The sequence below is a fragment of the Oryctolagus cuniculus genome, chromosome X, assembly GCF_964237555.1.
Source record: "Oryctolagus cuniculus chromosome X, mOryCun1.1, whole genome shotgun sequence".
NCBI classification, from domain to species: Eukaryota; Metazoa; Chordata; class Mammalia; order Lagomorpha; family Leporidae; genus Oryctolagus; species Oryctolagus cuniculus.
Genome location: NC_091453.1, coordinates 107769772 through 107797622, shown reverse-complemented (window position 1 = coordinate 107797622; position 27851 = coordinate 107769772). Strand labels below are relative to the sequence as shown.

General features: G+C 55.7%; 1 protein-coding gene across 2 annotated transcripts in view; it reads left to right on the top strand.

Moving 5' to 3' along the window:
- Window positions 1-6485: 6485 nt before the first annotated feature.
- The window catches only part of ELF4 (E74 like ETS transcription factor 4), a 37300-nt gene continuing 15934 nt past the window's right edge, over window positions 6486-27851 (top strand). Inside the window, exon 1 of one of the 2 annotated variants that reach the window (XM_051827501.2) lies at window positions 6486-6774. The gene's annotated coding sequence lies outside the window, so the exon portion shown is untranslated. Of the gene's footprint in view, window positions 6775-6844; window positions 7041-27851 lie in introns of those variants that run through there. The other variant, XM_002720289.5, reaches the window with a different exon arrangement.

The following is a 27851-nucleotide window of genomic DNA, read 5'->3' as shown; positions in this document are numbered from 1 at the left end:
CCAATTCCCGCCACCACGCCAAGAGCCGCGCGGAGTGCGCTCCTCCTGCAGGTGGCGCTGCAGAGGCGCCCTGCGGGGAGGGGCGGAGAGCTCAGCCCCCACCGAGAATCCGGGATTTGGGGGGTGCGTGAGCCGCAAAACGAGGTGGCAGGGGAAGGACGTGAGGGGCCACCAGAGCCCCGCCGCCCCTCGAGCCAGCCGCCCCGGACTCTAGAAAAAGCGATGTTCCCATCCAAGGGACGGAAGAGGCGGGAGAGCGACGGGCGGCGCCAGAGACCCGGCCTAGGGCTGGCCAGTGCGCGCTTTTCCGCAGTCTCTCGGGCCGTTTCCCAGGCTCCGCAGAGTTCGAGGCAGCTCTTCGCTTCGGCTAAGGGATTGCGGTTTGCGGGCCGTGTTTGCTCTCCCGGGATGGCGCGCTTGACCCGCGCGCGCGGGCCATAGAATGGAAACTTTGAGTCGCGTCTCGGGCGTTGGGGGTGGGTTTCCTTGCACAGCCGCTTTCTATCTGGCTCCCTTGAGACCAAGAATGCATCTCTAACCCAGGGACACAGACTGTGGCCAGGTCTGGGGCGCAGGATTCATTCTAGATGAGGGTGAGGGGCCCAGCCTCATGCGACAGCAGGGGTTCCGTGTTTGTTAATGCAGCCAAAAAAGAAGAAAGCTGACAGTCCGATCTGGGATTCAAACTTGGGACCTTGGTCTCCGTAGACAGAGCTTTGTGTCGCTAACTCCTTGCAGGCCCCGAGTTCTCGAAGTCCTGTGATGCTGCCTTGGACCTCCCCGCGGTGGTTCATGGCTATGCGGTGGCTGCTTAGTTAGCGTACTGAGAAAATCAGAGCACAAAAATAGCCTGTGGCCAGACACCTTTGAGCTGAAGAGAAGAGGTGTTGGGGGCTTCTCTCCCTCTCCAGTGGCTATTTCCACCGTGCGGCCTTTACGTATAAACTCTGCGGGCAGCGTGTCCCCTTTTTCGGTGCCAAGACATCAAAGCCGCGCTGCGACCTAGGGTTCCGGGTGTCTCTTCTCCCCTGTCAGCTCATCCATCCAACTCTCCTGCTTCCAGGGTGTCCAAAGCCATCTGAGAAAGTTATCTAAAGATTTTTTCCGTAGAGGATGGGGGGAGGGGAAGGGAGTGGGAACCCCACAGGATCCTAAACGTTCCCAGGTTTCACTGTGTGCCAGGAGAAATACCGTCTGTCTCCCGCCCAGACCTCAGAGGCCGGGCCTCCTTCCTACAGGGCGGTGCCCAGCTATTCCTGGAAACCGGCTCCTTTCTGGGAGCCCCCTCCCCAAGGTGCCTGCTCCCAGAGCACCGCTGAGGAAAAGGATCAAATTGGCCAAGCTTGATGCCCCCGCTGCGTCCCCCCCCCCAGCCTCCGCTTTCTGCCGCTCCCCGTCGCCCCCCCCCCCCCCCGCGCCCGCTTTCTGATCCACAGTCCTCAGTCTGCGACCACCCCGCGATGCCACCGGGCTGCGGCTCTCCCTCCAGCCTGGCCCTCCGCCCCACTAGGTGGCTGGGAGAGGATCTGATAGACTAATTTGTGTTAATGTGATAATGGGCACTAATGGGGTCACGTGTGAACCACGGGCCAAGTGCTAGCACAGCCGTCACTGCCTCAAGCCCACGTCCAGGCTGCAGGGATGGGAATTTCAGGCTGACTAATCGCCACCGCCTGCTGGAGGGGGTGGGGGAGTGGGAGGAACCGAAGCCCGGGGGGACGATCCCAGGGTGCTAGTGCGTCCGAGCTGCTGCCTGGGTTTCAGTTTCAGCCTTGGCTGACACTTTCCTCCGCCGAGTGGAATCGCTTTGCTTCCCCCGCAGCCCCTCTCCCTCCCCCGCTGCCCCCCTTTTGCACTGCTGGCCTCCCTCAGTCAAGCCCTTCGCTTCGAGAGATGGGAAGATAATTTGGCAGCCAGCGGGGGGGGGGGGGGATGTACACGTAGACACCCTCCGACGCACAGGCTCACAGCCCCGCTGCCTTGCAGACACACACTTGCACACGCCCTCCACAAACACACAGGCACGCGCGACGGGGCTCGCCATGCACATCGGAGCGCCGAGCACTCGCCCGCCCGCATGCACGCACGCACCACACGCACGCAGGCACGCACGCAACCGGCCGGCCCCGGGGTTGCGGCCTCGCCTCGCCTCGCCGCTGGCTGTGAGAGCCGCCCAGGCACACATGGGTGGGGGAGGCCCAGCCAGAGGCCTCTCCCCCGCACAGACCCACACGCACACCGGCACGAGTTGGAGATGGCTTCCTCAAAAGAGAGCTGGAAAGTTTGCTGCCAGCGAAGGGGCCTAGACATTCCGCGAAATGACTCACACTGCACCTTGTGGACATTAAATGTTGTCTTTTTCTGCGTTAAACACCAACAACCAAGAAGCCTCACCCCCTGCCGTGGGGGCAGGGTGAAGTGGAGGAGCTCTCCCGTCGGGCCTCCGCCTCCGCCAGTGGGGCAGTCCTGAGAGAGCAGAATCTCCTACCTCCTGGTTCATACCTCAGGCCAGGCCTGCCTCTTGGCAGGATGCCAACTGGGTGAACTTGGGGAGCCAGGATGCCTTCCACAGGCTGCCCCCCCCCAGCCCACTTCATTCCCCCATCCTGGGCCCCTGCGGTCTGGCTGGTGTCCCCCTGTGGGGTTTCCCAGCCTGAGCCCTTCCCGATGGCTCCTGCTGATCAAGACAGTCTGTCTTTACTGCCATCGCCTCTTTATTGCACAACTCCAGGGGGCGCCATTCACCTTCTAGATCATGTAGGGCCCCATGAGATGTGACCGGAACCCCCTCCCTTCACCTGGCCCTCTTTTTCCTCTACTTGTGTCCCCATCCCCCAGCCACCACCCCCCACCCCGCAGAAGTCACATGGTGCTCCCTCTGGCAAAACATCCTTGACATCCTGGTCCACCTGCACTGGCTGCAGACAGATCGCTCAAGGCCAGGGCCACCCCCCACCCCCAGCTTCACACTGAGGACACATTAGAGATCAGAGAGACACAAGATAGGTGTCCAGACAACAGATGCTGAGGCCTGAGAGATTAACTCTGGTTGCGCTGGACAATGGCCCACAACCCCTGGTTGCTGCCTTGCCTGATAAGTGCCCAGAGCAGGTGCCTGCCCCTCTGCCCATGCCCCAGGCACTTTTCCCGGGCTGAGCTCTGGCTCTAAGATAAGGACTGCGAACCAGTGGGGTTGGAGGCTCTATGGGGCTTGTCGTCATTTGCGGAATGCTGTCTGAAGTCACTTCTTCCTTGTTTTTGTTTTTCCGAATGAACTACAAGCTTGGGTCGCTGCCTTCCCCGATTCCTCCAAATCTCTCACCATTCCAGAGGGGCAGCCCAAGGGGCACTGATCTGTGGCCCCAGCACCAGCCCGCCCTCCCAGCAACCACCCTGCCCGTGGTTGTCACACTGAGCGTCCCACGCACCCACCGCCACCCAGGGCCCCACAGCACCTCCTTTCAGGCCGGCATCTTCCTTCAGGAGCGCGGCCTCCCCCGCCCCGCCCAGCTGCTGCTCAGCTCACAAAGAAGTGAAACCCAGCGGTCCTCGGAAGTTTTGCAGGGGCTCTCATGGTGGTGCCTGGGGCCAGCCTGAAAGGGAGACAGGCACCGCCCCATTTTCATCACTGTCAGCTGAGTCAGATGGGGGCATCAAGTGGTTTTGCAAGAACCCCAGACAGGCATGCTTCCCCAGGTAGGTGGCTGGCCAGGTGAAAGGCACGGTTCGGGACGTTGCTACCGTCCATGTCCATCCGTCTGCATGCCAGTGTTTTAGCCTGGCACACTCCCCCCACCCCGCCCCTCCCCTCCCCATTCAGGCCAGAGTAAGAAACTGCCACCCAGGAAGAGGAGTGTTGCTTTAACCTATCCCAGGGAGTTTTACTCCATAGCTACGCAGCAAGCTTTTCAGAATAAACCCTTCTTACGTGGGCCAGCCACCACCTCCTGGGACTTGGAGACTTCTGCCCGTCACTTGCCTAACCCAGAGGCTTGTTCTGTAACACCAATGGATGCAAACGTGGATAACTGCACACAACGGAAAGTGGCTGCCGGCTTCTTCGTGGAAAGGAGGCCGCTCGGCTCCTGCAGGCCTCCGGGTCTGAGGCCTGAGGCCTGAGAGCAGCGAGTTGGGGTTGGAGAGTGGGGGAATCCGGACTGGCAGGAGAGAGGCTGAGCATGGCATCCGTGGGCAACTCGACAAGGGGAATTCCTGCCAACTCAGGGAAGGAGCTGCTGGCGGAGGAGACAGCGTGGCTGTCGCCAGGAGAGTGGTGATCTCAGCCTGGCTGGGGCTCACCCTCGGGGTGAGTGAGGAGTGAGGAACCAGGTGGGGAAGCGCTGGCAGGCTGCGTGGTAGCAGGGCCGTGGGGAAGGGCGGCCAGCAAGGTCATCTGGGAGGCCCATGGTTCCCCAAGGTGAGGTCAGTACAAGATTTTCTACGAGGGGGTGGGGTTTGCTTTGGCTACCACTGCGAGATCATGAGAGTGTGGTTAGATCCGTGGCTGGGGAAGGTGGGAACTTCTGGGATTCCCACCAGCTCCGGACTGCAGGTCCCTGGCAGACTTTAGGGTCAGTCACCATGACCTGGTCACCAGTGCTGACCTCTCTGTCCCTGCCCTTCGGAAGAGGAAGCCCTCTCTTGACGCTCTGCCTTGCACCTTGCTGTAAACCACACACACTCACAGGAGCCGTCCACCATTAGACCTCGGCCGCTTCCGCCCCCGGGCCCTGGCCCTGGCACACTTTCTCCCCAGGAGCTGGGTTGAGAGAGCGAAATGGGGGTGAAGATGAGGCTGAGGAGAGCTAACATTTATTTACCGAGCACTTACCACATACCAGGTTCTCTCAGTCCGTCCTCACCACAGCCTTGTGTGGCAGGTTCTTATTATTCCCAATTGAAAACTTGGGAAAGTGAGGCTCAGAGAGCTGAAGTAACCTGCCCAAAGCCACACAGCTGCAATGGGAACCCAGATCTGTCTGATGTTAGAAACCACTGAGCTTTTAGCAAAATGGGAAAGTCTGTGTGTGTGTGTGTGTGTGTGTGTATTAGTGAGTTTTGAGGTCAAGCTAAAGGGGGGGCATAGGGATGTCTTGTAGCTACCATGGATTTAAGAGGAGGAGTCTCACAGGTGGGTGAGAGGCCAGCAGAGAACTGTGCGTCTTCAGTGTGCAGAGTCCCTGGAGAAAGTGTGCCTACTTGTCCAAAAGACCAAAACAACAACAACAGCAAAAGTGGAAATTTGCTCTTGCTGCTTGTTTCCGGGGCCTGGCTGTGGGCAGCCAAGAGGTCTCAGGGGCCAGTGGCCCAGGTCAGCCCCGTGCTCTTTCCTCGGCAACCTGTAATGTGCAGCCACCTTGCTGCCATCATCTCCCACCCCTCCTGTCCCCCAGTCCTGTGCCCAGGCTGGGGGAGCAGGCAGATGCTGGTAGCTGAGCAGGTAGGTCCCTGAACCTTAGGCCCTTTGGCTCCCCCACCATTTAGGACTCTTCCCATCCCCCACTGTGGCGGGAGCGGGGGGGGGGGGGGGCCTTCAGCTTTGCTGCTTACTGCCAAGGCTAAGGCCTGGCTGGGCTCCTCCCCAAGACCTTGTGGAGCTATCAGGAGTGACAATTCCTAGCAGCCTCTTCTCCCAGTGCCTCCTAGTTGTAGGACCAGGTATGGGCACCAAGGAAGGTCAGAGGAGGGAGAAAAGGAGACACAGAATGGGAGACCCGGGTTCAAGTGGGTGCCTGGAATACAGTGGCCTGGCTTTGAACTGGAGGGAAAGAGTGGGCATGGGCTTTCTCCCAGCACCCCAACTCTGCAGCCTTTACACCTGCTGGGCCAGCCCTAGGCTCACTTCCCTAGTTCCCCAAAACCTCCCAGCCTTCCACGATGTCCTTGGCTCTATTGCTTCCGAATAATATTCCCTGGGCATCTCCCGGTGGCCTCCTTCACTGCCCTGCCCGCCCTCCTGCGGGGGGTCCCTAGGCAGCAGGCGCTCAAGAACACCGCGTGCACACTTTCGGGGTCTTAGGGGTCAAGCGAGCAAGAGCGTAGGGCACTGGCCCAGGGAGCCGGCCACAGCCTTCCAGCGTCCTTGGGGACATTGTGTGGGGGCTTCCCGCCGGGAAGGGCTAAGTCGGGGCTGAGTGCCACGTGAGCGGAGTTGGGGGTGGGGGTGCCGGCCAGGGCAGCGGCACGCGACGTGGGCTTTGCGGGAGCCCTGCCTCCGCTGTACCTCTGGGGGGCGAGCGAGCTGCGAGGGGAAGGAGAGGCGGCGCGGGCCCCTGGCACCGCTCCCCTTTGCCGTGCTGGCGACCGCTGCGGGCCGGGGGTGGAGGGGCGCTGTTTCCACCGACAAGCCTTGTCCCTCCCTCGCTCCCTCCCCACCCCGCCCGCCCGTGGTCCCTCCCGTCGGTCCCTCCCTCCCGCCCTGCCTCGTTCGCGCCCGCCCCAGACGCCGCCTGCCGGGACGTGTGTGTGTCTCTCTAGTGCAATTTCCCCTTTCGCTCGGTAGTCTCAGCGCAGGTCTCCGCTGGCTCGCGCCCCCTCCACGGGCGCCCCGCCGCCCCTTCCCTGGGCCCGGCCCTGCCCCACGTCCACCCAGATCCCCCAGGGCTCCACCCCGCCCCCCACGGGTCGCCCCCCCCCCCCCCCCGGCTCGATTTATCAGGGGCGCCGCCGCCTCACCTGGCATTTGCATCTCGCCCTCCAACTTGCCATTGGCGGCGCGACGTGTGGGAGAGCCCTGCGCCTCGCCCGCCCGGACCAGCCTGCCCCGGCGCCGAGGTGAGTCACGGGCGCGGGGCGGCGGGGGCAGGCGGGCAGGGAGCAAAGGAGGGAGGGAAGGAGGGAGGGAGGGAGCGAGGGGGACCGCGGCCCCGGCGGCGGCCGCGGGGACGGACCGGGCGCCGCGCTCAACTTCCACTTCTCCTTTCGCCGGCGCCACTTGCCGGCCGGGCGTCCGAGGGGAGCAGGCGGGCTGGCGGGGCTGAGGACCCGCTTGTCGGTCCCTGGAGCGGACCACGGCGACCCGAAAAGCCACTCGGCCTCAGGTACGTCGATGGCGCCGGCTCTTCGAGCTTTCAGGGACCTCGAAAAGTTTGCCTGAGGGCGGGATCGAGGACGCTGGGGCCCCGGAGTGGGGCTAGGGGGCCGGGAAAGGGTGGAAAAGCCGCAGTGTGCCGAGTGTCGCCCTGGCCTCGCCCTACCGCGTGTTAAGTGTTGGGGAACGTGGGCTTCTGATCCAGGACCAGATTTGGACTCGATTCTCGGAGTCGACGTGGAGAGCCAGCTTTTCCCGCTCCCCGGGGCAGCCCGGATTCCGTGGCGGGGGGCCCCCCAAAGCTCCCTGCCCGAAGGCAGGAGGTTGGGCGGATTGTGGAGGGGCGGCGATTGATCGGGCGGAGGCGCGAGCGCGCGTCTAGGGCCAGGAGCTTTAGGGTCTCATACACGCACACTAACCCAGAACTTGGAGAATTGGATCGTCAAAAAAGAGACCTCTTGGCAGGGGCCGGAGTTTCCGTGTGAGCCAGCCGCCAGCCTTCCAGCTCCCGCGTTCCCGCTCACCCCGCTTCTCCCGCCCCTCAGTTTCCTCCCCGGCTGCCGCCCAGGCGACTCAGCAATCCGCGCGGGCGCGGGGTCCCCTGACGCCAGCGCCTCGCCTTTGGGAGTTTGGGGGACTGCCGAGGCGGTTGCGGCTTTATGAATTCACAGCCCCCTCCGCCGCACCCTAACCCAGCCGCCCTTTTTTTCACCGCTGTATGCCTGCGACCTGGCCTTCCTAACCAGAGTCACCGCCTGACCCCTTGGCACCTCTGCCAGATCTCCGGGCCCTCACCCCCGACACACACATCCCCCGATTGAGGGAGATGATGACCCTTTGATTCCTGCCCCTCATCCCTCTGCCCGAAATAGAGGCCTGTCTGGTCCTGCAGCTTCTTCGAGTTAATGTTTGACAGTTCATTGTGGCTAATCATTTTAATTAGCTCTTAAAGTGGGGAGGAACAGTTAACCTTGGACTTCTCGATTTTTGGCCTGGTGGGGCCTCAAATGGGAGGAGTGCTGAGGAGCTGGGGAGGTAGGAGCAGAAGTGAGGTCACCACCCCAGGGCCTGAGCCACTACTGCTGGCCCCAGCAGCTGGTGGGCACACCCACTGGGGACTCAGCCGGGGAGAGCTGACCCCCGGCCTGAGTGCCAGGTTGGAGGGAGGTGATGGGAACAGATCTAGCACTCCTCCTGGGGGAGACGGGACACTTTGGCCCTGAAAATGCCCCGTGAACATGTATGCCCAGCCAGAATGCAAATCCCTCCTAGCTGTTAACTTACCCAAGGCTTTTCCAGTTACCAAGTGTTTTCTCAGCCATTAATTCAGCCCCCCTAGTACAAAAACAGCCCAGGAGGAGTGATTTTGAGTTCAGTGAGGACTGTCTGGGAGGACTTGCGATTCCTGCCAGCCAGCGCTGGGAAGGGGCTGCCCGGCATGTGGTTGTCTCTGAGGCCAGGTCCAAACCCTGGGATCTCTTATTTGGGGCGGGGAGGGGGGGACAGGAGGCAGGCTCCACGTTGCCACCCTCACCCAGCCTCTTGCTGTGAGCCGAAGGAGTGGCTTGTTTGCAACTATGTCTGGCATTCCTCCCTCTGCTGGGTGATGTTTGCTCCGTGGTTGCTCAGGAACTGGCGCCCACCGCTGGACAAGCCGGGGGCCCCAAATCCCACCCTCCCCCTGCCTAGCCCTAAGGGGTTGCAGCGGGGACTGGGTCTTCTCTGCCCTAGATTGGGATGTGAACATCAGGGTGCTGTGGTGTGTCTGTCAAGGGCCTGACAGCAAGTGCAGAATGCCTGGAGCCTGCGAAAGTTGGGACTTTCGGCCTGGAGACGTCCAGCCTCACACAGGCCGAAAGGATTGGTTTCCCAGCAAAACCTGGGCGCCTAAACTTGGCCTTGGAACTCTCCACCGCACCCTACCTCCCGACTTTTTCATTGTACCTCCAGGCCCTGGAATCAGAGCATTTGTATTGAAGTCGCAGCATCGTCACTTACTCACTCTGTGATCCAAATCACTTGTGTGCCTCAGTTTCCTCAGCTGTCAGACGAGACCTGCCTCATAAGGTGGTCATGAGGATCAAATGTCCAACTGCGTACAAGCTGGGTTTTAGACGAGTACACGGCATACAGCTACGTGTGAACCAGAAGTATGATGTTGTCTAATTCAGTGCCTGAAAGTCAGATTCGACCCTAACAAGCAGCTGCTGATATATATATATATATATATATATATATATTTATTTATTTATTTATTTGAAAGGCAGAGGCACAGAGAGAGAGAGAGAGAGAGACAGATTCTTCCATCTCTGGTTCACTCCCCAAATGGCCACAATGGCCAGAACTGGGCCAATCCGAAGCCAGGAGCCAGGAGCTTCTTCTGGGTCTCCCCCATGGGCAAGCGCAGGGGCCCAAGGAGTTGTGCCATCTTCCACTGCTTTCTCAGGCCACAGCAGAGAGCTGGATTGGAAGTGGAGCAGCCAGGACTCAAACTGGTGCACATATATGATGCTGGCACTGTAGGCGGTGGCTTTAGCTACCTTACAGTACTAGCCCCAAGTCATAAATATTAATAGCCATAATTGAAAGCTGGCCTCAAGCCCCTGAACCAGTGTGGGGATCCCAGGTGCTCTAGACTCGGGGGTGGGGGTTCTCTCCTTGCCTAAGGACCCCCTTTGGCTTCTGGTCTTGATCCCCCCTCCACACCACGCCCCAGGGGTCTGCCCTGGGATTTTCATGAACGAGAGTTGGGAAACTGGATTTCTCACAAGCTGCAGGTGGTATTATTTAGGGCGGCCCCCAAACACCCCTGGAGCCCCCTGGAGTGGCCGGGCTACTGCCCGCCACTGCCCCCAGACCTTCCTGAGGTCCCCCGCTGATCTGGGAAGGGCCGCAGGCAGCCATCTTTTCCTGACCCCAACCTGGGCCTGGTTCTCTGTCCTGGATTTTGAAGCTGCGAAGAGATTCCCAGCTGTACTTGCCCATGTATTTCCTTTATGGTTCTGAGACTGAAAAGTAGTTCTGCAGGGGAGAAAGGAAGCTCATGCGAGGTACCCAGAATCCCATGGGCGCTTTCCTAGGGGTCAGGGGCTTTTCTCATCAACACCAACCTGCCTGCAAATCTCCGGCCGCTGAGCCTCGTGCGTCCTGTAATAGCGGCCAGTGCTGCTAATGCCCTGTGCCTCGGGCCCCGGCGCTGGTTGCCAAGAAACTGCTGGTCGGGGTGCTTATGAGGGTTCTGACCTCCTAGGGGCTAGTGAGTTTCAATTCAGCAGACATTTATTAGCACCTACTGTGTGTCCAACCTGTGCTAGGCGCTGTGGGGAGCTGAGAGGAGGAGGCAGACGAGGTGACTAAGACACTGAAACAATCAGAGGCGAAGACAAGCAGCCAGGCCAGTGGCTGGTCAGGTGCTAATTGTGCTCCTTGGGGCAGAGGCCAGCACAGCCCGGACTTGTGAGGTCAGCAGCAGCTGGAGGAGGGAGGGCAGGCTTTATGAGGGATGCGGGCGCCAGCTAACCTTGAAGGGGGCTGGGGCCGCGAGGGGGAGACCAGGCTTAGCAGAAAAGGGAGAAAAGACGCCTTTTTCTCCATTCCCCAGCCACCGGCTGACCTTGGAAGCTGGGACCGTTGTTTGGCAAATGCATGTCACACAAAAGAGCAGGTCAGTGAGTGTGGGTGGCTCGGCAGGCGCACACCCTGCTGATCACCACTAGAGGAGTTGCGAAGTGACTGGCCCAGACAGAGCGCCCAGCCAGAACTGACAAGACATAGAGGTGGCCAGGCTTCCCTGCCACCCTTGCCAAGGGGTTTTCATTGTGAAAACCCCTCCCCAGCACACACACAGGCCCTGCAGGATGGGGAAGGACTGGGGGACCCCGCAGGGACAGCAAAACTGACCACAGGTATTCACGGCAGACATGGGCTGGCTGGCTGCCACCTTTCCCCGGGGGGGTTCTGGGACTTCTCGGGAAGGCCAGAGGTTCAGGTACAGGACCAAGCTTTGCAGAATAGCTCCTCCTCGGCCCGCTGGGACCTGAAAGCCAAAGACGTGCTCATGTTTCTGCCCAGACCACCAAGGACAAGCCATGTATTTGTTCTGCTGCTTTTGTGTCTCCCATGGCTAGGTGTGTGTGTGTGGGGGGAGGGGCATGGCATGGCTCTTATTGGGTTTAATTGGCTAAAGCATTCAGACACCTGCCCCCCAACACACACACACACACACACACATTCATTTGTGCTCTCTAGCTGCTCTCTTGACCCACCCCCTGCCCAGCACATCTCAACCCCAAAGGGACAAACCAGAGTACCCTGACTTCTTGGTTGGGAGATGGTGTCCTAAGGTGAGTGTATTGGCAGAGAGACCCCACTCTGCTCCCAGGGGTGAGGATGGGGGTCAGGAAGCAGGGAAGGGTATTCATGCAGAGAAAGTTCTGGAACATTTCTCCGAGAGGCTAACAAGAAGCCAGAGGTTAAGCAGCTTGCCTCGGCTGAGTAAGCTTTGGCCTGCCCTCCCACCTTCTCTACGGGTCTTTTTGTTGTTGTTGTTATCTCGCACTGGCACTTCCTGCCTCTGAGTCCACTTGCCCTTCCTGAAGGTTCCTTTCCTCTTCCAGCCTGACCCAATATCCGTCCCAAGAAGTGTTATTGTCCAGAGGAGGAAAGGCGCACATTCTGTGTTCCTAGCCCAGATCTGCCATTCAGCGGACATGTGGCCGCGGACTGGTGCATCTCGGTGCCCACATCGCAGGGCTGAGTGAGGAGTAAATGAAATACTCCACGTAAAGCCCCCGCCACAGTGCCTGGCACCCAGGAACCTCCCAGTTAGGTGGTTCTCTGCTGTTATTATTCCTGCGGCTGCTATTGTTGTTGTTGTTGTTATCATTTCCCCTCCACACACCCTTGACTTTGCCGACCGCCTAGGATCAACCACTTCTCTGGCAGTGCTGGCGGGGCCAGCCACACCCATTCCTGACACCCCAGAGGGAGATTTTCTAGGTTTTTCTGCTAAGTTTCTGCTAACAGATATAAGGAGGGTGTGTGTGTGTGTGTGCGCGCGCGTTCGTGTGTGTGTGTGTGTGCGTTCGTGTGTGTGTGTGTGAGAGAGAGAGAGAGAGAGAGAGAAAGGCTGCATGGGAGGCAGTGCTGGAGTGAAGGGTAGACTCAGGCTTCCGCTATTGGCCTGAACACTACTGTCTCTTCCCCTCATCGTTTTCATCTTGAGTGTCGCTCGCTGCAGAATACAGAGAGTAAGTTAGTTGTTTTCAGAGGAGACCCGACGTCACTTGTTATTACCCTACTGAGTGGAAAATTGGAAAGCCAGCTGGTCGGCCACTGCTTCCCCCCAGCCCCCTGTGCTCCAAGAGGTGATGAGTCCGTTCCGGGCCCATGGCCAGAGCAGGGGCTGGGGGCTGGTCTGCTTTCCCAAAGACCTCCCAGAAGGGAACACAGAGGTCCCTCTGCTATTGACTGTGTTGAGTTGGCTTCAGGAGTCTGGGACCACCTGCAAGGACAGGCAGCCCAGGATAAACGGAACCATGCCCATGCCGAACCGTGCCGGGACCACCCCTGAGCGCAGCTCTGCGCTCTCAGTCCCTTGGTCCCCGCCTTTCAGGTTATAACTGCTAGGCCTTGGGGGAGGGGAGGGCAGGCAATTAGTCTTAACCTCCCCAGATTCCTGATGACCTGATAACAGGAGGTACTTAGACACAGACTGAAGAGATACTCTCTCTTTTTTTCCCAACATGCCCCCTGAGGATAACAGCTCTGCGGATTCCGTGAGAATCTGTGCACCGAAAACACCTGCCTCATTAGGCAACCACTTTCTTGGCACCGTGCTGACCCTCACTGAAACACCATAGGCCCAGCCCCCTCCTCAGAAGCGTCCCAACCCAGTTCTGGAGCCCGGAGTCACAGGTGGGAGTGGCCATGCTAAGCAGCCGATGGCACTCACCAGTGGCTGAGCGGGCGATGAGGGGTCTGACGGCTTGTCCAGAGGAAGGTCTTGCTTCTCGTTCCTCGGCTGCATTGGGGAAGGCTTCCTGGAGGCTAGAGGGCAAATGGCCATGCAAAAGAGGAAAGAGAGACCATGGGTGGTGCTCTCGGGGCATTCCAGGCTGCTGGGACGAGAACGTGGGCATGGGAATGAGCAACAGATAAAATAACAAGAGGCCCATTAGAATCGGCACACGCAATGAGTCCCGTGATCCTATATTTGTCTCTCTTGGTGTTTTCTAGGAGAGCCCGGGTGTCTTTGCCTCATTTGTCTCCAGTGCCATTATGGAGTAGTATTCCATAGGAACGTGACACAGCAAAGATAGACAGGAAGGGTCTGCTGTTATTGTTACCGTTGTTCTCATTTTATCCAATCTGGGGACCTTTCTCTTTCTTTTCAGTTAACAGTTTTATGGAGGTCATATGGACGCATAATAAAATGCACATATTTCCAAGTGTACAATTTGATCATACCTGATGTATGTCTATACCTGCGAAACCGTCACCACAATCAAGAGTGCGTGTAGGCGTCACTCCCAGGAAGTGGCCTTGTGCCGCCCCTGGGAGATCCCGCCTTCCCGTGCTGAGCCACAGCGGCTCTGCTCTCTGGGGAGCTGGCATGTTCTATGAAATCGTTGTAGGAAACTCTGCTCGTTTTGGTTCTGCCTTCTCTCACTGCACATATTTCTTTTAAGACTCGTCCAGGTTGTTGATATATCAGTATTTCATTTCTTTTTCTCGCTAGGTGGCATGCCATTGTATTGGTAGACCATACATTATCCATTCATTAGCTGATGGACACTTGGTGGTTTTTTTCCCCAGTTTGTATCCATTACAAACAAAGCTGCTATGAATATCTATGTACAAATTTTTTATGGCCCTATATTTCCTTGGCTTTTGGTTAAATTCCTAGGAGTAGAATAGCTGAATCATATTGTTGTGTAGGTTCAACATTATTTTTAAAGATTTTATTTATCTATTTGAAAGGCAGAGTTGCAAAGAGAGAGGGACACACACACACACACACACACACACATATATATAGAGAGAGAGAGAGATTTTTTTTCTAAAGACCTATTCATTTATTTGATAGGCAGAGCTACAAAGAGCCAGAGGCAGAGAGAAAAAGACAGACAGACAGACAAGGCTGTGCCAGACCCAACTCAGGAGCTTCAATCCAGGTTTCCCACACGGGATGCAGAGGCCCAAGCACTTGGGCCATCTTCCACTGCTTTCCCAAGTGCATTACCAGGGAGCTGGATCAGAAGTGAAGTAGGGGCCAGTGCTGTGACGTAGTAGGCAGAGCCTCCGCCTGTGGTGCCAGCATCCCATCCCATACAGGCTCTGGTCCATGTCCCAGCAGCTCCTCTTCCCATCCAGCTCTCTGCTTATGGCCTGGTAAAGCAGCAGAAGATGGCCCAGGTCCTTGGGCCCCTGCACCCGTGTGGGAGACCCGGAAGAAGCTCCTGGCTCCTGACTTTGTATTGGCTCAGCTCTGGCTGTTGTGGCCATTCGGGGAGTAAACCAGCAGATGGAGGACCTTTCTCCCTGTCTCTCCCTCTCTCTGCCTGTAAGTCTACCTCTCAAATAAGTAAATATAAAATCTTTAAAAAAAAATAAGTGAAGTAGCTGGGACTCAAACCGGCGCCCACATGGGATGCTGACATCATAGGCAGTGGCTTTACCTGCTATGCCACAACATTGGCCCCAGAAGTCCAACTTTTTAAGAAACTGTCCACCTGTTTTCCAAAGGGCCTGTATCATTTTTCATTCCCGCTAGTAGGCTGTGAGAGTCCCAACTGTTCTACATCCTGTCCAACATTTGGTAAGAGCTCTGTTTTTACTTGTAACCATTCTTATAGGTGTACAGTGGTATCTCACTGTGGTTTGCATTTGTATTTCCCGAATGCCTGATGAACATCTTCCTGCGTACTTATTGTCACCCATATATCTTCTTTGGTGATGTGTTTATTGAAATCTTTTTGCCCATTTGAAGCCGAGTTGTTTGTGTTCTTGTAGTTGAGCTTGGAGAGTTCTTCAGATATTATGAATATGAAACCTTTATCAGATTCGTGCTTTGCAAAAACTTTCTCCAGGGCCAGCACTGTGGCATAGTGGGTAAAGCCGCTGTCTGCTGCACTGGCATTCCATATGGGTGCTGGTTTGAGTTCTAGCTGCTCTGCTTCCGATCTAGCTCCCTGCCAATGCACCTGGGAAAGCAGCGGAGGATGGCCCAGGTACTTGAGCGCCTGAACCTCCATGGGAGACCCTGAGGAAGCGCCTGACTTCATTCTGGCCCAGCCCTGGCCGTTGCGGCCACATGGGGAGTGAACCAGTGGATGGAAGACTTCTGTCTCTGCCTCTGCCTTTCCTTGTCTGTAACTCCAACTTTCAAATAAATAAATAAGTCTTAAAAAAAAAAAAAAGCACCAGCATCCCATATCGGTGACAATTCGAGTCCCAGCTGCTCCACTTCCTATCCATCTCCTGGCTTATGGCCTGGGAGAGCAGCAGAAGATGGCCCAAGTCCCTGGGCCCCTGCACCCACATAGTAGGAGACCTGGAAGAAGCTCCTGGCTCCTGGCTTCAGATCAGCCCAGCTCTGGCCACTGCAGCCATTTGGGAAGTGAACCAGCTGATGGAAGATCTCTCTCTCTCTCTCCCTCTAACTCTGCCTTTCAAATAAAAAATAAATCTTTAAAAAAAACTTTTTTTCCTAGTCTGGCTTATCTTTTCATTCCCTTCACTGCGTCTTTTGAGTAGAAGATTTTAATTTTGGTGACATGCAACTAATCAACTTTTCCCTTTATAGATCATATGTTTGGTATTGGTTCTCAGAACTCCTCACCTAGCCCTAGGTCACAAACATTTTGTCTTATGATTCATTTTAAAGTTTTATAATTTTAGACTTTACTTTTTGGTCTGTGACCCATTTTGAGTTTTTTCCTGTATCCGAGGTATGAATCTTGATTCTCTGTGTTTTTTTTTTTTATTTATGCATATCTGGTTATCCTAGCACCATTTGTCAAAAAAGCTATTGGCACTCTGCTACTGCTGTTCTTATTCATGTGTGCTAATTTCTGGGCTCTATTTAATTTATGTTTTTTAAAGATTTATTTATTTGAGAGTCAGAGCTACAGAGAGGGAGAGACAGAGAGAGAGAGAGGCCTTCCATCTGCTGGTTCACTCTCCAAACGGTCACAAAGGCCAGAGCTGGGCCGATACAAAGCCAGGAGAAAGGAGCTGGGAACTTCCTCTGGGTCTTCCACGTGCGTGCAGGGGCCCAAGTACTTGGGCCACCTTCCACTGCTTTCTCAGGCCCATTAACAGAAAGCTGGATCAGGCACGAACTGGCGCCCATATGGGATGCCAGTGCTGCGGGCAGAGGCCCACCCTACTATGCCGGCCCTAGTGGGCTTTATTTTATTCCATTGATTGATCTTTTTTTTACCTTCACACCAGTGCCGACTGCGTTGATTACTTTTGCAATTCCATATGAATTTTAGAATCAGAGTGTCCATATCATTTCTTTGTAATACTTATTCTATTAGCATTAATTGTTGTATTGGCTTTGTTTGTCCTTGCTTCTGTAACCTTGTGTTATAATAATATTTGTTCCTGATGTTACTGTTATTTTGGATGATGCTTATCTTTATACTGATAGTCTTAGGCTCGAGAGTCCTTTCACTTTATTACGTATGATGAAACAGGACTATTTGTTATTTGCCCTTCATTTATAACGCATTTTTACTGAATGGGTTCTTGGGTATCTGCTCCATGCATCACTTCATGAATGTCAATCATATCCCTTTTCAACCCTGCCTGGCAACAAAAGGGTCTGTAAATCAGAGTTTGTCCTCATAGAGTTGGCCTCACACCACACACTGTAGCCCTTAGACCTGATCCAGCATCACGGTGTCAGAATAGCACCCAGTACTCCCGGGGTGGCAACACTGGCATTTTGTACAAAGGGAGAATGCTTTGATGAGGACCTGACCATCAGCTGCCTCCTCAATGCCGCTTAGAAGAAACGACCCCAGCTGCCATGTGGTTGCCCCTCACGGAGGCTTGGAGCAAGCGAGGCGTGGTGGTGGAATGGTGGAGTCTTGGTGACCCGTTCCCTCTAAGTCATCCGTACCTCACCCCTATCAGGGCCCGTGGTGTCTCCTGTGGACATCTCACGTGGGTTGAGATTGTTTGGGGATTTGACTCATGAAGGTGCAGGCCTGTCAGAAGATGAAATGGGCTTTGACCCCATGCATCTGACTGGCTGCTGGGGGAAGGGATACGCATGAAATAAGTCAAGAGCAATTCAAGACTGTGGGATTAAGAGATACTGCAGGAGACTTCAGGGCTGTGGGAGCTTAGAGAAGGGGGCCCCGTGGGTGTGGGCCACAGATGTCGGGATGGAGCCGGTTCTGTGGGGTTGAGCTGCTTGGTTGAGACCTTGCTGGATGGGTGCTATTTGATTAGCCAACAAGGAGCAGCGAGGGCATGGCAGGCCTGAGAAACTCCGTGAATGAGCCTGGAATGTTCCCTCAGGGGACCATGAGGAGACCACTGGGCTGGAAGCCCAGGCTCGAGTTGGGAAATCATGGGAAACAAGGCTGAGTAGGTAGGGTGGGGTCACGCTGCGAAGGACCTTTGCAAACCAAGCCGATGAGTTTGGACTCTGAAGCTCTGCCGAGTGTGGCCGGTGTGGCCACAGCCATAGAGCTCACTGTGTGTCGCGGAGCAGCAGTTGGCGCCAGCTCAGAGGCCAAGGGAGGAGCCGGGCAGAGGCAGAGCTGAGGCCGGAACTTGATCTCTCTCACTCCCAGTGCAGTGGGCTTTCTGCTGCACCAGGCCTGGTTTTGTAGCCTCACACACACACGCCACAGAGCTTTCCTAACAGAGACCCTGGTAGCGGGGAATGGATAGTCAAGACCAGCTCGCCTCATGGCTGCTGGCGTGACACGAGGCAGAACCCCTGACACGCGCCCTCTAGCTCACCTGCCCACTGGTCTGCCCCACTACTCGCCCTCGAGGCCTTTTCTAGGTGAAAGCTAGCATGCCCCAGATGGTCTCTTAAAATGAAAATGTGTTGAAAGAGATGCCACATTAAGCCACTATCAGTTATTAACACATTTACACTAAATGGGTTTTGATTTTCCTGAGTTGTAGGGAAGTTCATGTCTGGGGAGATAAGATGGTAATCTGGCAGGTTTAATTTTTTATTATTTATGTATTTGAAAGACTAGGGGAGAGGGAGAGAGAGAGAGAGAGAGAGAGAGAGAGAGAATTTTCTATCGACTGGTTCCCTCCCCAAATGCCTACAACATCCAGGACTGGGCCCGGCCGAAACAAGGAGCTGGGAACTCCATCGAGTGGCAGGGACTCAAGTACTTGAGCCATCATCTACTACCTCCTAGGGTGCGCATTATCAGAAAGTTGAAATCAGAACCAGAGCCGGGATTCAAGTATGGGCCTGCTGAGCAGCGTCTTACCTGCTGTGCCAAATGCATGTCCCTGAAAGCGCTGAAAGAGGGAAGAGACGTGGCGTCCTCATAGCTGCCGGGGTCAGGAAGCCTGCGGGGAGCACCGGGTAGCATAAAACCCTTACTGGGGGACGCCTGAGGCTGCAGGAACCACGTGACGTGGCATGCCTGTGGTTACATAGCCCATTAATGGCAAAATCGTCTTCACAGAGTTTTTCTAAACTTTCCCACCCAAGTGCCCCAAACTACTGAATTGTATTCCAGAGACCTTAACTGGACAGTCTTGTAAAATGTCTTTGAGGTACAGCATTTGATCTTAAGTGTGAGTGTTGCAATCTACTGCCTCAAATATGTGTGTGTGTGTGTGTGTGTGTGTGTATATATATATATATAAAAGATATTGTTTATTTGTTTGAGACATAGAGTTACAGACAGAGAGGGACAGAGAGAGGGGTCTTCCATCCGCTGGTTCACTCCCCAAACGGCTGCAATGGCTGGAGCTGTGCCAGGAGCTTCTTCCAGGCCTCCCCCATGAGTGCAGGGGCCCAAGGACTTGGGCCATCTGCTTTCCCAGGCAGTAGCAGAGAGCTGGATCAGAAGTGGAGTGGCCAGGACTCAAATCGGCGCCCATATGGAAGGCCGGCACTGCAGGCAGAGGCTTAGCCCACTACACCACAGCGCTGGCCCCCTCGAATATATTTTAAAAAATTTATCAGTGTACTAAAGGGAAGCCCCTCGGATTGAGCTGTAGCGTTGGTTCCTAGTCTGGGGCTTGGTCAGCCTTAGCAAGCAGGTCCTGAACCTGTCCTTGACATGGGCAGGTTAGAACTTGAACTTGCGGGATTTCAGAGTCAATTGCTGGAAGGAAAACCCATTGCCCATAGCATTTTCATTTGGCTGCCATCCCCATCGCTGTCTTCTGCCTTGGTTCAAGCATATTTGATGGAAAAGTCTAGATCCCTATGTCCTGGGAGGGCAGTGTTTGACTTGCTCAGCGGTTAGCTCTGGCCTCATCCTAGCCTTTGAGGGGGTCAGCAGATCCTGGGGTGGGAGGGAACCAGCTTGGGGCTCAATGCGGCTCTGATGTTTGCGTGTGGATTGGCCAAGACCACGCCCAGGGATTTCCTAGCCTCACCTCCCCCTTCACACTCAGCCTGCAGCTCCTCAGCCAGCCCCACCTTTAACGGAGAGTGTTTACAACATCCCTCCAGTTTTTTTTTTTTTTTTTTAAAAAACAATCTGCTAGACTCTCTCAGCCTTGCAGCCTAGTGATGCCCCCCTCTCATCTCAGCGGCTAAGGGCAGAAGAGCCGCCGAGGAAACACCCAGCCAAAGCGAGCCTCCTCCACAGGCCCAGTGTCTCATCCCTGTCCGCATAGCCTGCAGATAAAAAAGACAGCAATTTCAAAGGCAAGCATGCCCTCCCGACTTGGGCAAACTGAATCAACGTGATGAATATTCAGGCCCCTTGGCCCTGTGCCAGGCAGCCAGCCTTGGTCCACACCCCGACCTGCCAGGCACAGGGGGCTCCAGGCTGCGACTGCCTACCGCGGTGGTGGTGGTAGTGGTGGTGACGAAAGAGCAGGTAGGGCACGGGGCAGGGCGGGGCGGGGCCGCCAGGGTGAGGTGCAGATTCCCCAGGCTGATAAGGCAGCCTGGAAACACCCAGCAAGGGGAGGGAGGCAGAGGGCAGGCGACCAGATGGCAGGAGAGAGGGGAAACTGGAGCCCAGGCCTGGCTGCAGGAAGTGGGGACTGATGTGGAAACATCCTGTCCAGTGGGGCTAGACCGGGGGGAGGGAGGGCAGTCGGTGATGGCTCCCTCGGCCAGAGATGCAGGCTCAACAGGAGGAGGGGCTGCTGGCCGGGGACCCAGGCTTCCCAGCCTCTCAAAAGGACGTGATCGCTGGGTCTCGGTTCCGGGTTTGCTGTACCGCCTAGCGCTGCCAGGGGAAAGTGGAAGTAAGGTGCCCCGTGCGGCAGCAGAATAATCCGAGAGAATGTCACTCACAGGCAAATGGACGTCATCGCTGTCAGTGAGGAGCATCGATTGGAACAGCGGCTTGTGTCAATTGTGTCAAAGGCCTCCCGCAGACCTCCGAGAAGAGCTGCTCTGTCCTGCTGTCTTGCAGGGCCTTCTAATTAGAGACGCAGAGGGTCAGAGCCGGCCGGCCAGCCGGCCGGCAGTGAACAATCAAACTCATCCACGCGCTCGACAGAAGGATAGAGAAACAGAGACCCGCAGGGACTTGGCCATGGGCAACAGACCTGAAATTCAAGCCCCTTGTCCTTTTGTTTAAAAAAAATTTTTTTGGATGTATTTATTTGAAAATCAGAGGGAGAGAGAGAGATAGAGAGATCTTCCATCTGCTAGTTCACTTCCCAAGTGGCTGCAACAGCCAGGGCTGGACCAGGCCGAAGCCACGAGCCTGGATCTCCATCCAGGTCTCCCACGTGAGTGGCAGAGGCTCAAGCACTTGGGCCATCTTCTTCTGCTTTCCCAGGTGCATTAGCAGGGAGCTGGATTGGAAGCAGAGCAGCTGGGACTCGAACCTGTTGCTCATATGGGATGCCAGCATTGCAGCATTGCAGACTTAACTCATTGTGCCACAACACCGGTCCCACAAGCCCCTCCCTTGTCTGTTCCCCACTGCCTATGCTGACGCCTTCGGTCCAGGCCCAGCCCTGCGCACACAGTGTACCTGCCTGCCCAGTCAGTGACCCTGTACTTAACCTGATTTAGGCCTGGAGGGAGGCTGGAGGGAGGAAAGCGCTTTGGAGTCATAAATCAGAAGATCTCAACTTGTGGCCTTGAGCAGGCCCTTCTCTGAGCCTCATTTGTTTTTTGTTTTTTGTTTTTTTCTTAAGATAACAGCTTTCTTAGACACAGTTCACATACCATAAAATTCACCCACAAAAAGTATGCACTTGAGTGGGTTTTGGTATATTTCGGAGTTGTGAATCCGTCACCAGACTTTACAGTATCTTCATCACTTCCCACCCCACCCCCCAGCCCCAGGGCCTCAGTTTTGAAGGGATGCTTGTTATGGACATAGTTTGGGGAAGAGGACGAAAGACCCAGCAATAGTGTTTAGGCAGATGGGCTAACCCAGCTTACTGTCAACTTAGATCCAAAGAGACTCTACCATGGGCTAGCCCTGAGAGCTAGCCCCTGGCTGCGGGCTTGATACCTTTGAGGTGCTCTGGGCTGGCTTTCCATAAATATTTGAATGAACTTGTGAACCAACACCCCAAGATAAGAACGCAGACTGACATTATGTGTAAGTTGACAGCAAGTGTATATTTATGGAGCCAGGACAATGTCGTGGCTGGTGCAGGTCTGGAACCAGGAACTCTCTGGAAACAGCAGGCCCTGAGGTGCAGGAAGAACACCAGCCTCCTCATCAGCAGAGCTGGCCGGATGTTCTCGTTGTGCAGATCTGGCCCAGGAAGTTAGCACTGGCTTATCAGACCACGAAGGGCATGGGACCTGGACATGAGAGGCTTTGGGGGAAACGGCCTACCAGGGGCCCTGAGCCTGTGACGCTGACTGTTGTGAGCAAGCTGGCATCCCAGCTGGTGGTCGCCAGCGTGGACCGAGGGAGAAGCGGGCACTTTGAGGTCAAGGTCTCCCAAGCCTGGGTGTGAGTCCTGACTCCATTCTTGATGAGGGTGTCCACTTGACCATGCCTCACTTCTGCTGTTTTTAAAAAGGGAACTGTTAGAATTATTAGCAAAATAGATTGCACTGAAAACCAAGGTCAAAGCTTGTAGGAGATGGCAGTCAAGTGGGGCTCAGACCCCAGCTCTGGCATTGAAGAATGAGAGGAGATAATGTGCGCCTGGCACAACACCAACCCCACAGCCCGTACCCCAGTCCTGTAACTCCCTCTGTCTCCCGCTCAGTTTTGCTCTTTGACTCCCTACCCTAGAAGCAGGGGAGACACTGGGACTGCTATCAGAGGGTGCAGAAGAAAATCTCACCCATACTTAAACAAGCACCCACACCCCTCTGCTCCTCCCCTGACAGGCCAGGAGGCCACAGCAGCCACACCCACTGCCCTGGGCCTAACACCAGCTCTGATCGGCGCCAACCCCAAATGAGTGCTCACCCTGAGCTGGCACCAACCTCCAGTATTTCCACCCCCTCCACCCAGGCTTGATGTGTTTTTCCAAACACGTGCCACCGGCTTTGAGACGGGCTTGTAACCAAACTCCGGCCCTGGGTTTGCCCTGCAGGTGTAGGGAGCTGCTGGCCGGAGCCCAGGTGCACATCCAGATGTTGTGTCTGAGGCCTCCTTGGCACCCTTCCGGGCCAGCTGTGAAACAGCACTCACGCCAACTTGCAGGGACAAAGAAGTAGGCTTTGCCCTTGGGCACTCCTAGCAGTAGAGCTGTGTGCCTGTGAGGGATCCTGTAGGCGGGTGACCTGCCAGCCCTTGGGCCCTGGGGGAGCAGGTCCTATTTGTTCCGGAGGGCAGAGGGAATAGTGAGACCCTGCTCTCTTGACAAGAGGCCTGGCTGGGCAGAGCTCTTGGTGGCGGGTGTAAAGTGCAGGATCACAAGGGTCTTGGAATTCATTTTCTTTTTTTGCTGGCCCATCCAGAATCATCACTTCTAGAGGTCCCCTTAGCCTCTCTCACTGTTACTTGAACCTCATGGAGCGATATTACCGCAGGGACCCTAAGGGGACTGTGTCCATCCACCACCAGGCCCCCACTCCAGGCATCAAGGCCTCAAGGCCTCAGAGCCATCATTATATAGTTCTGCCCTGTTCCCGGGACCAACTGGCAACAGGACGGCAGTCCAGGATGTTGGCGCCAATGCTGCTCTGACCCACGGCCAAGGTCTGGAAGGTCACCTGCCTACAGGATCCCTCACAGGCACACAGCCCTACTGCTAGGAGCTCTGCCTCGCAAAAGCACCTGGGAGGAACTTACGAGTAAAAGTAACCACGCCAAACTGGCAGCCGCTATGGAATGCGCACATTCCCTGCTCCGTCACCTGGAAAATGCCACTACCCTTGACCTACATGTGATGTAATGCTTTCTTCTGTATTGTTGCCTCTGTCCATAGGCTCTGGGGACAAGCCCCCTGCAAATAGTGAAGTGACACGGCTTTCCATGTCGCCTGCCTCTCCTTGGCCTGCTTGCCCCAGGCCCTTCTCGCTTCAACCCTTCATACCTGAGCAAGTCTCTACTGGACATTGACCTCAGCATTTATATCTCAGATTTTTTTTTATCCAATCCTGTAAGTGTAAGCTCACTCCACCCCACTCCCTAAGCGATAGCGACATGAGTTCACTTCTACTCATCAGCTAACCGGAAAGGGATCGTGGAGACCACCCCTGTACCCGAGGTAGCACATCCCTCTGGACCGGCTGGCCAGCCCCAAGCAGGCTGGTGGAGTTGTGCAGACAGCTGTCTGCTCTGTCTTCCTGTGAGGGAGCCTCCCCTCTGCACTCACTTGCTGACCTGTGTGGGGCAGGGGCGGGGTGGGGAGGGCCAGCAGGCCCTGCAGGGGAAACTGCTGAAACCCCTGGGACAGGAAGTGGCAGCGAGGGGCTGTTTCCTCTGGCAGAGCAGGGGTGCGGGGAGAGCTGGCCCTGTCTCCTGCTGCACTGCGGATCTGCTGTGGGCCCTGGGAGGTTGGGCAGAGGGGAGACTCCTCTCCCTGCCCCCCACCCCACCCCAGAGTGCAGGCTGTTAGCCCACCCTGCTGGCCTCTCAGGGAGGCCGTGTTCAGTGTGTAGGGAGAGGACACACAGGTCAGCCCAAGAGAAGGGTGGGCGGGGCAGGTGAGTGCTGAGCGCTAGGGGGGCCCAGGGGCACAGAGGGCGGAAACCACAGCTGGGCAGGGAGCCTTCTGTGAGCGCCTGTGCAGCCATGAAGTCATCCAGACCGCGCCTGCTCCGAATGAGGTGACTAGGAACAACAACAGGTCGCTGAGTCTCTAAAGCAGAGGGTAGAAGGGCCTCAGAGCGTCCAGGCCCGAGCCCTCCCTGTGCGGAGCAGGAAACCGCTGCACACAAAGCAGAAGTCACTTGCTCCACCCGGTGTGTTTGTGTGTGTATGTGTGTGTGTATGCGTGTGTGTGTGCGTGTGTGTGTGGAGGGGGCAGAACTCAGGTGTCCCACTCCTAGATCGGGGACAGACTTTGGGATGAAGCCCCACTGGCTTTGGACTGGCGGCCTGCACCTCTGTCCCAGGCGCCCTATGACATTAATCTTCTCTGATATGACCTTGATGAATTTCTTCGCATTCCAAGGGAGAGCAGCCTGGAGTCCAAACGCCAACAGACTTGTCTTGTAAAGGACGACACAGTAAATATCTTGGGCATTGAGGCCTATAAAAAATCCGTCACAACTACTGAACTTGACAAAGCAAAAGCCACCAGGGACAGTGCATAAACAAATAAGCGTAGCTGTGTGCCAATAAAACTTTACTTATGGTACTCTATGGCTACTGAGGTTTGCATTTCTTACCATTTTCCTTTTTTAAAATAATTTTTAAAAGATTTATTTAGTTTATTTGAAAGGCAGAGTTACAGAGTGAGAGGGAAAGAGAGAGAGAGAGGTCTTCCATCTGCTGATTCACTCCCCAAATGGCCACAATGGCGAGAGCTGAGCTAATTCGAAGCCAGGAGTTTGGAGCTCCTTCCGGGTCTCCCACGTGGGTGCAGGGGCCCAAGCACTTGGGCCGTCTTCCACTGCTTTCCCAGGACATAGCAGAGAGCTGGATCAGAAGTGGAGCAGCTGGGACTTGAACCGGCGCCTATATGGGATGCCGGCACTGCAGGCGGCGGCTTTACCTGCTACGCCACAGCGCCAGCTCCCTCCCATCATTTTCATGTGTCATGAAATATTACTCTCTTAATGTTTTTTCCCCCATTTAAAAATGTACAAGCCATCCTCAGCTAAGGGGCCAAATGGAAACAGCCCATCAGTTGGATTTGGCCCAGGGACCCTCGTTTGCCGACCCTGCTTGGGTGGGAGAAGTCAAGTGAGGAGGAGGCAGTGAGAATATATCTGGTGGGGAGGAGGTGGGTGAGGCTTTGTGAAGGTGACATTTGCTGCAGATGTTGAAGCACTGTGGAAACTGGACTGGCAGAAGCTGGGGAGGGCGCTCAGGCCGGAGGGGACAGGATGAACGAAGTCACAGAGGTGGCGAAGTCACTGTGGCAGTTCAGCGTGTTCTGTGCATGTGTGTTCTCATCATCAGCTGCCCGCCCTGGCCTGAAGCTGTTGTCTGCTATCGCCAGAGGAAAGGGTTGGCTGTGTTGAGGCTGCCGGGGAGGGGACAGTGAAGAGCAAGAGGAAGAAGGGCTGCCTGGGTGACCTTGGATCAGTCGCTTCCCTCCACGGGGACTTGGTATGCGAGCCGCATAATAACAGGGATGGAGGCAGTGATCTTTCGGGTCTCTTTTCCCGTTGATACCCTGGGACTCTGACCCAGGGGCGGTTTCTGCAGGACTCCCCAAGCCGGGCTTCTCCCTGCACCCTGTCTGCCAGGCACCCATCTCTTTGCACCTCATCCTTTGTGGCACTCTAGCTGAGAGTGCCACAGCACCAAGTACAGAGTACCAAGTGCCAGCCTTATGCCCGGAGAGCTGCCCTTGGCTTTGCCTGGCCTGGGAAGTGACCAAGAGGGAGGGGGCATTCGGGAAGAGTGCCCAGTGCCACGCTGGCAGTGAGAGACCCGACCACAGCCCCTCCTGCCCACGGGAGTCCCAGATCTCAGCAAGAAGCTTGTGTCGGTTTCTAGGACACACACCGGCAGGGGCCTTGACAAAGAACACCGTCCCTTCAATAAAAATTATCTGACTTAATATCCTGTTGGTGCTGAGAGACAGATTACCCCAGCTTCTAAAAAGCCCACTCATGAATTTAATTAGTCTCTGGTCAGTGTTGCTGTTCCCTCCCTCCCTCCCCCAGCAATGGAAACAAGCTGTCCCTTCCCAGGAGCTGGAGCCGGGCAGTGGGGTGACACCTTAAGACACTGCCCAGTCACCATGGGAGACTCTGCCAGAGTTGTATGAGGGTCTTCAAAAGGGTCTTGAAAAACACCGATGATGAAAAAAACTATGCAAAGAGTTCGATTTGGTAGGGGGTACACAATAGCCATCATCTGTTTTCATTGTTTCCCATGAACGTCTTGAAATTCCCTCGCATTGTACCACCTGCACCGGGTCAGGCTGGCTTGTTAGACCATTGAACACCTGCCTAGGCCGCCCTCCCGCCCTGCAGCCCCAGGCTCAGACAAGACCGAAGCTTAGCGAAATGAGTGTCTGGGTCCTCTTTTTTTTCCCCTCATTAATCCTGGGTTTTTGGAAGATAATCCCAGCTTCAAAATGCGCAAGCTGAACTCATCGTCCTGCCGCGATCACTCCCTGTCTGCTAACATTCTTACAGTGGAACAAGCTACACATCTTGGGGTCTCTACAGCAAGGGTCCTACCCAGCAGTCTGCCATCTTTTGCCTTTGGGGGCTCTGGGAACCGCCTCCCTGAGTTCCAGAGCTGCCCCACCTGGTCTCCTGCCACCTCCTCCACTCACTGACCCACTCTAACACCCAGGTCTTCCTGAAGAATTGCTTGGTGGTGCCTCTCCTTTGCTCACGAATTGAGAACAGGGAGCAGCACTGCGGCATGGCAAGTGAGCTGTCACCTGTGATGCCGGCATCCCTTATCATAGCGCCAGTTCAAGTCCAGGCTGCTCCACTTCGGATCCAGTCCCTGCTAATGCACCTGGGAAGGCAGCAGAAGACAACCCAAGTGCTTCAGCCCCTGCCTCCCTTGTGGGAGACCTGGATGGAGTTCCTGGCCCCTGACTTCAGCCTGGCCCAGCTCTGGCTATTGCAGCCATTTGGGAAATGAACCAGCAGATGCAGATGGAAGATTCTCTCTCTCTCTCTCTTTCTCTCTCTCTCTCTCCTTCTCTCTCTCTCCCTCTCCCTCCCTCCCTCCCTCTCTCTTTTTTTTAAGGATTTATTTTATTTATTTGAAAGACAGAGTTACAGAGAGAGGCAGAGACAGAGAGAGAGGTCTTCCATCCACTGGTTCACTCCCCAGATGGCCACAACAGCCGGAGCTGCGCCCATCCGAGGCCAGGAACCAGCAGCCAGGAGCTTCCTCCGGGTCTCCCATGCAGGTGCAGGGCCCAAGCACTTGGGCCATCCTCCACTGCCTTCCCGGGCCACAGCAGAGAGCTGCACTGGAAGAGGAGCAGCCAGGACTAGAACCGGCGCCCATAGGGGATGCCAGTGCAACAGGCGGAGGATTAACCTAGTGCACCATGGTGCCGCCCCCTCTCTTTCAAATATATTTTTAAAAATTTTTTAAAAATAAGAATTATG